Source organism: Carettochelys insculpta, chromosome 6 (genome assembly GCF_033958435.1).
Source record: "Carettochelys insculpta isolate YL-2023 chromosome 6, ASM3395843v1, whole genome shotgun sequence".
NCBI classification, from domain to species: Eukaryota; Metazoa; Chordata; order Testudines; family Carettochelyidae; genus Carettochelys; species Carettochelys insculpta.
In genome coordinates, this window is record NC_134142.1 from 4,226,550 (window position 1) to 4,241,143 (window position 14,594).

Genomic DNA, 14,594 nt, shown 5'->3' on the forward strand with positions numbered 1-14,594 from the left:
TTAGCTGTATTACAGTTGTGCCTAGTGGAAAAGCACTATTCAAGGTCAGGCCTACATTGTGCTGCATGTCTTTCTTACATGGAAGAAGGAGTTGCTATTCCAAAGTATTTACAGCCTAAGTAGAAAAGATAAACAAAAGGAAACTAAATGCAAAGATAAAATAGGAGAGAAGGAGACAGAGGTTGTGAAAATGTGTGCCTGAACAGGCGATAGAACTTTGATGCTCTGAGGCTATGTCTATACGGCTCCCTAAACTCAAAATTAGATATGCAGTTTGTGCTACACTATGTCTAAACAGCAACAAATGTCGAAAGAATGTGCTATTTCAAAGCATCCCTTATTCTTCCTGCAACGAGGAGCACAGAGATGCTGAAATAGCGCGCCCATTATTTGGGAAAAATATTTCAAAATAACAGGTGCGTTTCAAAGGCACAGAGTTGCTCTTTGGGAATACTGAGGTATCCTGAAATAGCCCTTCTGTGTAGCCTGACATAGCCTGAGGGTTTGCTCTCTGGTGCTTTTCCTGCAAGACCGTAGCGTCCATTGCTGTAAAACTTCAACTCGTTTCCCCTTCAGGGTGTGTCTTTTTGAAGGCATTATTCTGCAATGCAAAAGTAGCAACGATGTTGCTTTCTCAAGGCAACTCTGAAGCCCAGGCACCACTTCCCCTTCTTTAATAAATGGGGAGAGAAAACACTTTGGGGAAGAACTTTGTTGCTCAGATTGAATTAGTTCACACTGCATTGTTACCAACCCTGATGCAAAGCACTAATCCCTGGAAGTGTAGTGCTGGGATTTGTCCCAGCTCTGTGCCTGAGACTTCCCCACAAATGTTCTGCGTCAGGGTAAAAGATGAAACGAGAGTTATTGTATGCAGCTGTTGAGCTGCTCTAGAAATTTTTGTCACCGTAAGGGTGTGTCTACACTTGCATTCCTCTTTCGAAAGAGGAATGAAAATCAGGTAAGCTGAAAATGCAAATGAGGAATAATTTTGCATTTTAGTACCTCATTTGCATATTCTAATTTTGAAAGAGCTTCTTTCAAAGAAGAAAGCCAGTGTAGATGCGGCTCTTTCGAAAGTAAACCCCATCTTTGAAAGTAAATCCCATTAAATAAAGGGAAGATGGATTCTTTTGAAGATGCGTTTACTTTCAAAAGAGCAGTATCTGCACTGGCTTTCTTCTTTCAAAAGAAGCTCTTTTGAAATTAGACTATGCAGAGGAGGTGCCAAATATGCAAATTTATGCATCATTTGCATTTTCAATTTGCCTTATTTGCATACCTCTTTCGAAAGAGGAATGCAAGTGTAGATGCACCATAAGAGAATATGTGAGATGAAAGAATGCCCTGCTCTGTAAAATAATTAAATCCACACCTTAGAATAGCATACAAATATAAATCTAGAATGCACATGTGGTCAGAAATTATACATCTGATCGCAGATGATACTCATACAGGTGAAATTCTGATTTTATTGCAACAAACCCCACTGCGAAGATTGCCCACATATTTATTCTGGGAATGCCATCCCTGGACCTAAGCATGTTAGTTACAAGATGAAAGGCATATTCTTGTGCACTTCCAGCAACATAATATATGCCATTATGTGCCAGCAATACCCTGTCATTATGTACATTGAACAGACTGGGCAAAACCTTTGCCAAAGAATAAATGGACACAGAGCAGACATCAAGAAACTCAATACACATAAACCAGTCAGTGAACACTTCAGTGGATTGGGCCATTCTGTTAAAGACCTGAGAATTTGTGTCCTAGAGCATAAAGAATTTAAAAAACAGATTAGAGCAAGAAATTTGTGAGTTGGAGTTCATATTCAGATTTGACACATTAACACGTGGTATGAACTGAGACATCAGTTAACTCACACATTACAAGGCCTGCTTCCGTTCCTTTAATGCTCATAATTATATTCAGGCAGGACAATTAACATCTCCCCACTCCTCATTCCCCTCCTTCAATCTTATTTGATTTGTCAGTTCTTATTGCAATTTTTTTTGGTCCTCTGTATTTGTAAATGCCAGTCTCTATTGGAAATTAAATTGATTTGATGAAGTGGGTCTGTCCCATGGAAGCTCATCAGCTAATAAATCATTTTGTTAGTCTTTAAAGTGTTGCATTGCTGCTACTTTGTTTTGTTGGAACACAGACTAACATGGTGACCTCTCTGTTACTATTCTACTGAAGTTGGTTCTTGTGATTTCCAGATGAGTGGCTAACGAGATAGTTCAGATAAGCCAAGTCTTAGCAGCAAGATCAAATTTTGTTATATGGTCCAGGAGTCAGTGCAGGCACTTCTAACACTGCTGTTGTAAAATGTAGCTTAGAAAATAGGCCGAATATGAAATTAGGTTCAATGTTCCATCTTCCCGTCCTTGCTCTCGTTCATTCATGCTCTGCAGTGTGGTGTTTGTTCCATAGTCTCTAGGCAATTACACTTGTTGGGTGCAGAAGGAAAACAGCTGCCATTTCTATTCAGAATAATTGCTTATCATGCGGTGAATCAAATATTTTCAAATGATATTTTCTACTTTTATTCTTCCATTCTAAGTAAATGATTGAAAAATCTTGTCAAATAGTTTTCCACATACATTTGGCTTAATTAAGGAACTTTTGAAAAAAAAATTAGCATAATATTACAAGTATGATGCCATTCCCACAGCATGACACTGCACATGTAGCACATGGGGCAAGAAAGTTACTTTAGATTGTAATAAAATATGACAGATGTTTTCAATGTTTTAAATTTTATATTTTTTGTTCCTTTCTCTTATTTTCTGTGCCTATTTTCTTCTACACTATGCAGCATTCTGCAAAGAGTTATGGTTTTCTTTTTCTTGTGATGGGTCAGTTCTAGCCAGAAAAAAAAAAAACAAAACTACTGCAGCACCTGACAATGAAATGACAAAAGGCTAGCATTTTATAAGACTTGTTCATGTGGGAGCTTTGAAAACTTGTATGCTCAGTTTTACAGTCATGCATTGTTCTTTCAGTTCAGTGGGACCACACACATACTTATATGGCTGCTTGATCACAATTCCTAACCTGACAAAGAAATAAAAACAAAGCTCCAAAATGTCCAAAAGCACTAACTTTTAGAAAACATGATATTGTCAAAGTTCTAGATTCTTGATATTCACAGGCAGAGCTTCTGGGGAACTTGTATAAATATTCTGATGTACAAGGAGACTATTTATAGCTTGTGTAGCGTTTACAGAGGAGTCATCTCTGTGCCAATCCATTTTGGTTGCCAATTCTTTGTTATGCTTCTGCAGCCCAATGGAGTACTGTGTCTTGCAGTGATTAGAAACATATGAGATTCATCAGATGCTTCCGTCACCTTCCCCCATTTCATTCTTTTTCTCCTTACACAAAAATAACAACATGAAGGAACCATGAGTGATTTTACTTTTACTGTTGGGGGAGAAGGGGTGTCACTGTCTTTCTTTTTTTTACCTACTTCCATCTGCTAGAAAGATTCTTGCTGTGATATGGGGTCAGGCAGTCCCCACTGGTGCACAGTGTCTGTGCCTTCTCCAAGGAGTCTTTTGACGGGTTATTAATGCTTGCCTAGGCCCATCTTTGTCCTCACTGGAACTTTGGCTGCGAGTGTCTCCCAACCTCATGACATAGTTGAGTCGCATAACATCCTGTTCAATAACAGTACATACAATATAGCAGGATATTCATGTGCAAGAAATAAAGGCTTTTTAAAATGATACCTCACCAGGCATACTTCGCACAGAACACCTATGATATGGCAGTGCTGAATGGGGAAGTTCTGGTGGTCTATTTTGTGGCAAAGTGCTACAGTCTCCAAATGTAATTGTAAACAGGTAATTATCACTGGGTAGGTGTGTTTCTAGCATGGTCATTTCTGGGCTCCACACTATTTCACATCTTCATCGAAGACTGGGACAAAAATATAAAATCATTATTAAGACGATTTGCAGACAAGACACTGATAAGTGCACAGCATTTTAGTGTGTCCAAATGTAAAGTCATACACCTAGGAATAAAGAATATACCCAGGCTTGTAGAATGGGGCACTCTGTGTGAGATATAGTCATTCTGAATGTCTGAGGTTGTGGTGACTAATCAGTTGAGTAGGAACTTGCCTTGTGACTCTGTGGCTGAAAGAGTTGATGTGATGCTCATCTTCAGAAAGCAGGTTATTTTGCCTCTGCTTTGACACTGGTGTGATGGCTGCTAGAATCCCTTTCTAGTTTTGGCACAAACAACTCAAGAAGGAGGTTGAAAAATGGGAGAGGGATCACAGAAAAATGATGAAAACTTGGCAAACCAACCAACTGGAGGTAGTCTGCAAGATCTCTAGTTATGTAGATTAACAAAGAAGCGCAAGGGATGGTTTAACTCCAGTGAAAGATCTGGTCTATGCTACAGTCCCACATTCATAGAATCACAGACCACTAGAACTGGAAGGGACCTCAAGAGGTCATCAAGCCCAGTGCCCTGCCCTTACGGCAGGACCAAGCACCATCTAGATCATCCCTTTGTCTAATTTGCTCTTAAATATCTCCAATGATGGGGATTCTACAACCACTGCAGGCAACTTATTCCAGTGCTTTGCCACCCTGACAGTTAGGAAATTTTTCCTAATGTCCAGCCTAAATTTTCCTTGTTGCAATTTTAGCTCATTGCTTCTTGTCCTATTTTCAAAGGCTAAGGAGAATAATTCTTCTCCCTCCTCCTTGTAATGCACTTTTAGGTACATTGTTCAGAGCTGTAAAACATGCATGACTTTGAATGATGGTAGTTATGCTAATCTTACCTCCCCGAGTCCCTGTCAGACAGCATTACATTGAGAGAAGTGCTTCTCCCCTTGATAAAAATACCCTCTCTTGGGAGGGTAAATTAATTATGCTGACAGGACAGCTTTCTGATGTCTGGGTAGGAGCACTTTCACATAAGAGCAACAGAAGCAGAGCTGATGGAGCATTTTAAATGTAGACCTGTATCTACATAGAAAACAATTATTTGGTGATGATCTTTCCGATTTAGCAAAGGGGCAGTAAGAGGCAAGTTGAAAGTTGAAGCTAAACAAAGCCAGTGTGGAAATAAGGCCCAATGTTGTAACTTAAATATTGCAACAACCCAGGAAGTATGATGGTGGAGTCTCCATTGCTGGAAAGCAGGAAATGATTCATGACTAGTTCGGTCTTTCCTTTAAAAACAAAAAAGCAGTCAAGTAGCACTTTAAAGACTAACAAAATAGTTTATTAGGTGAGCTTTTGTGGGACAGACCCACTTCTTTAGACCATAGCCAGACCAGAACAGACTCAATATTTAAGGCACAGAGAACCAAAATTGTAATCAAGGTGGACAAATCAGAAAAAAATTATCAAGGTGAGCAAATCAGAGAGTAGAGGGGCAGAAGTCGGGGGAGTCAAGAATTAGACTAAGCATTAGTTTGCATACCTGGCTTAATTTAATTCTTGACCCCCCACCAAATAAATTATTTCATTAAAGTGCTACTTGATTGCTTTTTTGTTTTAATAGTATATAGACTAGCACGGCTTTCTCTCTGTTACTAGTTTTTCCTTTATTCACCTTGCAGCTTTCATCTTAGCCTCATGGAACAGGTGACCAGCACATGAGCTCAGTCTTCAGGACATAACTTCAAAAGGCTGTTCTGCATAACCACAGCTGGGGAATTCGCATTCATCTCCCCTTACCAGTTCTGTTCCCCAGCAATGGCACTTAACATGTGTCAATTCAAGAGTCCATTCTTGTCTGGCACTTTGTTCAGTAGAATCCTGTGAATGCCCAGTTTTCTCATCTTCAGATGTCCCACTCAAGAATTTCCATACAATCCCAGCTCACAACGATACGTTAAGCATTCATTTAAGTAATGCAAGGGATTCCAAAAAATTACTGACACTTTATTTGACATGTTCTCCCCATTACACTCATCACTAATTTCTGGGGGATTGGCCCCCAAGTGTTTGCAATGGTGACAGGGCGAAGAATTGGGACACCCAAAACCTAGAATTTACTCCTGATCATATGGGTGGCTGTCACAATGACTGGATCATAACTGTGGCCTGGCACATTGCTGTCACACCTGCCGTTACTGAAATGCTTTCAAAAGCTTATTTTTTTATTAATGTGACAACAAACTACAAACAAGATGGCTCAATACTTCTTGTGCTATCACAAAGATACAGATAAAAATAGATGCGGCAGTCAGAATGTGCTGGGAATGTGTAATAAATGCAGTGTGATTGGCCCCAGCTTCCATTCCCTACTCTAATACGTGAAATCAGAATGTTCTCATGAACTCTATGTAGCCTACAAGCTGTGAAGGCCTTTATTCCCTATCTTGTGAATGGATTCTTAGCAGCATACTTAGCAATACCTGTGTCAGACATTCTGGGAAAGGGTAGTTAACAGGCATCTGCCTTTTCTCATCTTTAGCAAGACATGACAAGCTAGGAGCAAGAGTGGAAGATTTGGGGTGGTGGGGAGAGTAGTAAGTGCATACAGTAAACTCTTTCATATCCAGCACACCCAGGACTGGGGGGTGGGGTGCTGGATATTCAAATATTCTGGATAATGGAGAGGTATATTTAGTAATGTATAACACTAAAGAAAAAATGAGAAGTCCTGTGGCACCTTGCAGACTAACAGATTTATAGAAGAATAAGTTTTTGTGGGCAAAGACTCACTTCCTCAGATGCATGGCCTGAATGAAAATTCCAGAGGCAGGTATACATATACAGGTTCATGAAAAGAAGGGAGTACAGGTCAAGAGGAAGGCCAGTGTTAATGAGGTCAGTTCAGTGAGGGAGGACGTGGCCCATTTCCAGCAGCTGAAGAAAAACAAGGTCAGATGTTAAGAAACAAACAAAAATGCATGCAGAGTGCTTTATTTACCAACGGTAGCATTGTACATTGTAAACTTATACTGTATTTGCTGTATTATTTGTGATTACTTTCACTATACTGTACTTATTGAAAATGTAACTAAAATTCACTTATGGTCAAAATCTTGGTTAGTTGAGAGTTCCAGATGATAGAATGGTGGATAGAAAAGATTTTACTGTATATAAGACAAAGCAGCAAATATTGAAACTGTCCCTCAAAATGGGCACATCTTGTCTCGTTACTGGCCCTCACCTCATGGTGAACACGGCAGATATGCTGGGACAGAATGACTACGTCTACACTAGCACACTACGTCGAAGTAGCCTATTTCGACGTAAGAACATCGAAATAGGCTACTTAGATGCATACCGTCTACATGTCCCCCAGGGCTGATGCCATTGACGTTCAGCGTCGAAGTAGCAACGGAGAACATCGAAAGGAGCCGTCCCAAAAGGAAATGCGGAACGTCCACACACACATGCTCCCTGTCGAAATAAAGGGCCAGCAAAGCCCCAAGCTGCTTCCTTAAAGGGCCCCTCCCAGACACACTCGCCCTGCACAGCACAAGATCCACATAGCCGACAACCAGTTGCAGACCCCGTGCACACAGCATGGACCCCCAGCTGAAGCAACAGCAGCAGCAAGAGCAGCAGCAGCAGCCAGAAGCCCTGAGCTAAGGGCTGCTGCACACGGCGACCATAGAGCCATGCAGGGGCTGGACAGAGCGTCTCTCAACCCCTCGGCTGATGGCAGCCATGGGGGACCCTGCTATTTTGATGTAGCATGACGCGGATTGTCTACACATGCCCTATTTCGATGCTGAATGTCGAAGTAGGGCGCTATTCCCATCTTCGGATAGGAATAGTGATTTTGACGTCTTGCCACCTAATGTTGATTTCAACATCGAAATAGCTCACAGCATGTGTAGACGCAACACGTGCTATTTTGACATTGTGCCAGCTACTTTGAAGTAGCTGGCTTGTGTAGATGCACCCAATAAGATGGAAATTTGTGCAATAAACACAGAGAGGCACAGTGAGTGAGGTACAGGAATAAGCAGGAAAAGAGAGCCAGGGAAGGGATAATGGATTGAATACCTCCCTCATTTTCATCCCCAGAAGTCAATGGCTACTTTGGCAGTGGTGGCCAGAGCTTTGGGCCCCTTTCAAATGCCAGACCCAGGGCAACTGTTCCCTTTGCTCTCCCCTCCCCCCTGCCGTCAGTGAGCCTGAGGGATGGGTTTGGCGTCATTAGATTATGGGGAGATGTGAAACAAAAGCGTTAAGTGGTGCAAACGGAAACTTTGCTGCTGGCCAATTGTCCCCCACTGTTTGCAGATTGGATGCAAATGCAAACAGTAGGAGACTGCCCCATTTCTTCCAGGCTGCCACACTTTTCTCTTTGCTTGAGTGAGAAATGCTTCCCTACTCTCACTGTGCAGCGTGCCTAGGGTATGCGCACCGGCTGTGTGGTCAAAATCCTGTTGTCATGTTTTACATGGAGCTAAGACAAAGAGATCATCGTAGGTTGGAGTTAATAAAATAGCCTAAAGGGTTTAGATGTCCCATGCCCATTGGCATTCCGAAGAAGCAGAGCACCTCACAGAGCCATGTGTAAACTGTTCAGATTTCATAGTCCTTTATCATTAGATGGAACCAACTCAACTCATGCTCAGAATCAGGCCAATGAATTTTCTTTCATTGTTTTTTATGGAACTAGGGGTGCCACTCAAAGAATTTAAAAAATGCCCTTTTTTGCAGTACCGATGCAGAATTTTTTTTTTTCTTACTCTGGAGCAATGCTTAACCGGTGAGCTTCTTGGTGCTTGTGGTCAGAAGAATAGCCGCAAAGCACAGTGTGGAAAGTATGAGGGGCCTGATCCAAACCTATAGGCCTCAGTAAACACTTTTGGGCTTTGGACCAAGCCCCAGTTGAACAAACTTTACTGTAGCAAAATTTTATTCCTGAGTAATGTGTATGTATTTGAAGGCCCCCACGATATATGCCAAGACAGACAGTTTTTACTGTATATAGAGTTCTAATCAAAGCTATCAGGCACATGCAACTTTTCAGGTCCAAAGAACCCTTTGGAAAAAAAAAAACTTTCTTGTTTCAACATCTGCTTTTATCAGCCACCTAGAAGGAGGCGTGTGACATTTGTATGAACTCATTTCCAGCCACTGAGCTATGGCAAGCATGAGAAAAGTCCTCCTACTACCCTTGCAATTAAGGCACTGCATGGTTTGTGCTATTCTTGTGAGCCAGCCATATTCTGAAATATGCATGGGCTCTCCTGCTCTCTGAAGCACTCAGAGGAGGATTCGTGTATCTCTCAATACTCCACCAGAGGTACGGCAATGCCTGTTCAGCAGAAGGGAACATGGAGCAGAGCAGAAGGATGGTAAAATGGAGAGATAACAGCCAGGATTTTTGTTAGCGTACATGCAAAATAGTGGGATACACCATTATTTGCTAGGAAGCAGGCCACCGACATCTTTTAAATAGGCCCCCCTCCCTCAGGAATCCAGTGATGACTTTCTGTCAAGGTGACCCATTCAGAATTTTGAGCTCGAGCTGAAAGGCCCCAGTACTCCAGTGTCATTTCTGTCAGTCAGTTAATTCCTCAACCTGCCACTTCCTTGGGACAGTTCTCCTGCTGGTGTGAATGGTGTTACCTCTTGTGATAATAGCTTTATTTCCTGTCAGGTAAGCAGACTGCATACACCCAGTGATACTTCGCAGTCTGTTCTGGGCATTTTGCTATTGTATTCTACTGGGCTGGATACTGTTTCCTTTAATCCAAAGCACGATGTTCATTATTCATGATGCCCAGATTAAACCCTATGGTAGAATTAGAGGGTGGCAGCCTGGTTCACTTTTCATTCAGTTACTCATTCTCATTATGCTTTACTTTTGCCTTTACCTGATAACTCTGTGTGGAGGGACTCATGGAATAATCAGACCTGAGGATCTAGGCAGGTAGATGTGAAGATGGTCTTACATTAATTTAGGAATATGCACATTTATTTGTGTTTTTACAGAGAGACTTTCATCTTGCCCAAAGAAGCCATTAAGTTCATGACAGAGAGAAGAGGGGCATAATGTGATAATTGGGCTGTAGTAATTGGAATGGGTAAGTGATGTCAGGCTCATGCAAAAATCCAGCTGATGTAATTCAAATATAAAAGCAGCTCTACTGAGCCGAGACAAAGGTCAATCTCTGAAAAGATCTGAAAAGTTTACCTTTCTCGGTGCAGCCAGCTAAAAACTTTAAATGAGAGACAACCTCACAGTTGAGTTTGTGTGTAAAAACATCATGGAAATTTCAGTTAGAGATAAAGCAAATGGATTAAACTTTGTTATTAGAGCTGGCTGGAAAAAAATAATGGAACATTTTCTGTCAGAAAATGAAGTTCCATCAGAATGGGAGTACTTTGTGAAATTGGGTTGATTTCCCTGAAATTTTGTTTTGGAGAGAAAATGGAAAAATGGTGACAACGTAGATACTTTTGGCACAAACCATTTTGACGTTTTGTTTTGAAAAGGCTATTCGATTTTTAAATGTATTTTTATTACATGGTATTTCAAGATTTGATATAGATATGTTTCAGTTTTGTCAAGGCAACAGAGGTTGATTAGTCTGAGCCATTTTTTTGAATTTGCCATTGTGTAGAATTTTTAAACTTTTGCATTTTGTTCCCAGTTCAAAGGAAGCCAAACATCAAAATTGTCAAACCAAACAGATGTCCTCGGCGTAGCTTGAATGACCATATGTTTTTCTTGTTACTTACTGATAATGTCCAATATGTTTCTAACCTCTGTACCTGAGGACCTCAACGCCACTGCTAATTATAACCTCTTCTGCAACATCTCTGTGAAGTAGAGAGTATCTCCATTTAATAGATGGGGAATTTAGTTACAGAGATGTTAAGGAACTTACCCAAAATAATTTGATTCCTATTCAAGGTTTTCCTCTGAACCACAACTGCTAGAGACTGTCTTTACCCCACCAACTTTTATTTTGATGTTCAAGGTTGTCTTTTGGTGTTCAAGGTTACCTTGATGTTCAATTATCAAGGCTTAGATAGCACAATCAACAGCAAGTCACAGATGTCTGATATCAGAGAGATACCATTAAACTAAAGATCCTAGCAGGAAAGGTTAAATGTGTTTCATAAATGGAACAGGCATATATATGGAGTGCTAGTTACTTCATGTACCTAATTTACCACCTCATTCAAGTGAAGGAACAAAATCAAGTAATTTGCCATTTGCGATAGAACGTTTTCCATTGTTTACAGTAGGATAGCCTGACATGGATGGATTTTTTCTAAATTTAAATATTACAGGCACCCCAAGGTTTCCTCAACATGACTCAATTATTGATCCTGAATTTTAAGCAGAATTCCTCTCTGTGACATCCTGGGGAGGGTGGGAAGCACTGAAATGCAACTTGTCCCTAAGTAAGGCAGAACTGTACATGCTCAGGCCCTGAACCAACAAAGGCAGGTTACCATGAGGAACTGTCCAAAGAGGCAGACATCAGCTTCTGAATTTCTGCTCCCCTTCCTCCCGAACTCTATGCTCTGAGGGATGTCTACAGGTCACAGGTGTTCTTCTGGCAAATGATGGCAAAGTCTTGCTAAGCACTGACTCAGGGGAGACAGTTTACCTCATACAATCATTTATTGCAAGCATTTTCAAAAGAGAGAATAGTGCTAAGGGGCTCTGAGCTTTGCTTCTGTACTTTGGCTTGTTAAATGTAAGTTCTGCTCAAATACCTGGGCTTGGAAGGATTTTGTGAACAAATAGACATAGTCAAACAGGTTGCACTTCCTTTGCCTGACACCCTGGGAACCTGAGTGGTCCTGAACTAGGGAGCTTTGCCAGATGAAGGGAAGTCTCCCTGTTCCTCCAGTCTGCTGCCCACCCTTTCTGCTGGCTCTGTGCACCACTGTCCCCCAGCCTCCACTTCTCTCATCTCAAGCCACTGCAGCCCCCTTCCCTCCAGACCGGCCTGTGCTGGCCTTGATCCCAGACCCAGCCAGGCTGCTGTCTGTGACCCCAGCTACCAGCCCTGTGGAGGCTGGCTCCAGCCCACCTGAGCTGCCAGGGTGGCCCTGGTGCCAAGGGTGTAGGCTCCAACCCCAGCTGAGCTGCTGTCCATGGCCTCAGCCCCAGTGACCGAGCCCCCCAAGCTCCCCTCCTAACAGCGTCACGCCCTGGGGCTGTCTGCTCCAGTACCATTCTGGTATCCTATAGTCTCTGCCCACTTCCTCGGCTGTTGAGCCCTGTAATACAGGAGGGTTCTGAGAGCGCTGCTGAAAGGGTCCATTTATGGCAAACTGCTTACAGTCAGGGCCACTAATAGCCCAAGACAGGGGCTCCTTCACTCTAAGGCACCAAACCGGTTACACAGAGCATGTCTGGTCACCAGAAGTCATACAAGTCATAGCAAGAAGTCATACAAATAGTTTCCTTATGCACTGCAGCTCTACAGTGCCGCCCCCACTACTGCTCCTTGGGTAACTTCCTTGAGAAGTTATGAAAACTAGTCTCACCACATCAAAAAGGTTCTTGTGATCCCAAGGGTCTCTGCCTATCGGTGCCAGCCACATTCTCAGGTCAATTTATAACTCAGATCTTGCCCAAGGGATCATGCTGTTAACTAGCCCTTTACAATCTAAAATATAGAGCTCATTAATGAAAGAAAAGGAAGAAGGGTGTGAGAAATAAAATAATTAACTACATACATGAATTACAAAGTTCTTGAGGCAGGCTTGTAGCAGAGATGGAGTAATTTGCTGGTTTAAATCAAGTCTCTGGAATACATCCTCTCTTCGGACGGGTCATTGGTTCTTTTTCGAGATTCACCTCATAGTAAAGATCCTCCAAATGTGAGAAGCTGGGTTGAAGTCAAAATGGAGGAAGCTGCAGGGCTCTTTTTTATATCCTTGGCCATGTGGAGGGACTCCTATTTTTCTCTTTGGACAAATGCAGCTACAAAATAGAGATTGCCACATAAGCCTGTTACCTCTGCATGAACTACAAAAAGATCTCAGCAAACTGAGTGATTGGGCAGCAAAATGGCAAATGAAATTTAATGTGGGTAAGTGTAAGGTAATGCATGTTGGAAAAAATAACCCAAATTACACGTACTACATGATGGGGTCAAATTTAGCTACGACAGATCAGGAAAGGGATCTTGGAGTTATAGTGGATAGTTCTCTGAAGACATCCACGCAGTGTGCAGCGGCAGTTAGTAAGGCAAATAGGATGTTAGGAATTATTAAAAAAGGGATCGATAATAAGACAAAAGATATCATACTTCCCCTATATAAAACTATGGTACGCCCACATCTTGAGTACTGCGTGCAGATGTGGTCTCCTCACCTCAAAAAAGATATATTGGCATTAGAAAAGGTTCAGAAAAGGGCGACTAAGATGATTAGGGGCTTGGAACGGGTCCCATATGGGGAGAGGCTAGAGAGACTGGGACTTTTCAGTCTGGAAAAGAGGCGATTGAGGGGCGATATGATAGAGGTATATAAAATCATGAATGGTGTGGAGAAAGTGAATATAGAAAAATTATTTACCTTTTCCCATAATACAAGAACTAGGGGACACCAAATGAAATTGATGGGTAGTAGGTTCAAAACTAATAAAAGGAAATTTTTCTTCACACAGCGCACAGTCAACCTGTGGAATTCCTTGCCCGAGGAGGCTGTGAAGGCCAGGACTCTATTAGGGTTTAAAAAAGAGCTTGATAAATTTTTGCAGGTTAGGTCCATAAATGGCTATTAGGCAGGGATAAAGTATGGTGCCCTAGCCTTCATAACAAGGGCAGGAGATGGATGGCAGGAGATAAATCACTTGATCATTGTCTTCTGTTCTCCTTCTCTGGGGCACCTGGCATTGGCCACCGTCGGCAGATGGGATGCTGGGCTGGATGGACCTTTGGTCTGACCCAGTATGGCCGTTCTTATGTTCTTATGTTCTTATGTTCATGACGTAGTACTTTTCAGGCCATAGCTATCACTGCCACGCAGGTCTGAATGGTCACAGATGTGGATAGGCCCATTGTTCGTCAAGCACTTGACTAGCAGTTCTTTTACAAGGTTGGTCAAGCTCCTACTGATGTCTCCTAGGAGCAAACATCTGAAGTACAAGTGCAGAACCAATACTCATAATTTCAAATACAAAACCAATTCATGCATCTGAATTGTGCACACAGAATCCGTGAAGCTTTTCATTGCTGCCTGATCTTAGATTATTTATGAATTTTCAGTTGCCACCTTTAGGGTTGACAGGTCCTTTGTCCCAGGATCTGTCTCAGTCTTTAATTATTCTATGAATGGGAACCGTTGTGTTTGCACGGGCAGAACCATTCAGAGTCTTCCTAACAGGCGTGGTAGAGTAGTAAGTGCTGATGAGATATTTCAGAAGGAATGGTTGCTAAAGCTTTGACCTAAGTACCAGAGGAGCTATGCCTGCCCTTGGTACCAACCTTCTGTTCCACATCTTTGGGGTTAACGTTAGAGCTGAGGAATTAACGTTCCTAGTCAATAATATTCCTTTTTCATTTACCTTATCTCTTCCAATCCATGCCCAGTCTGATGATCTACACTGTATTTCTAGAAAGGAATTTGTTACCATGACTGTTTTCAATTTCCAGCCAGAGCAATTCT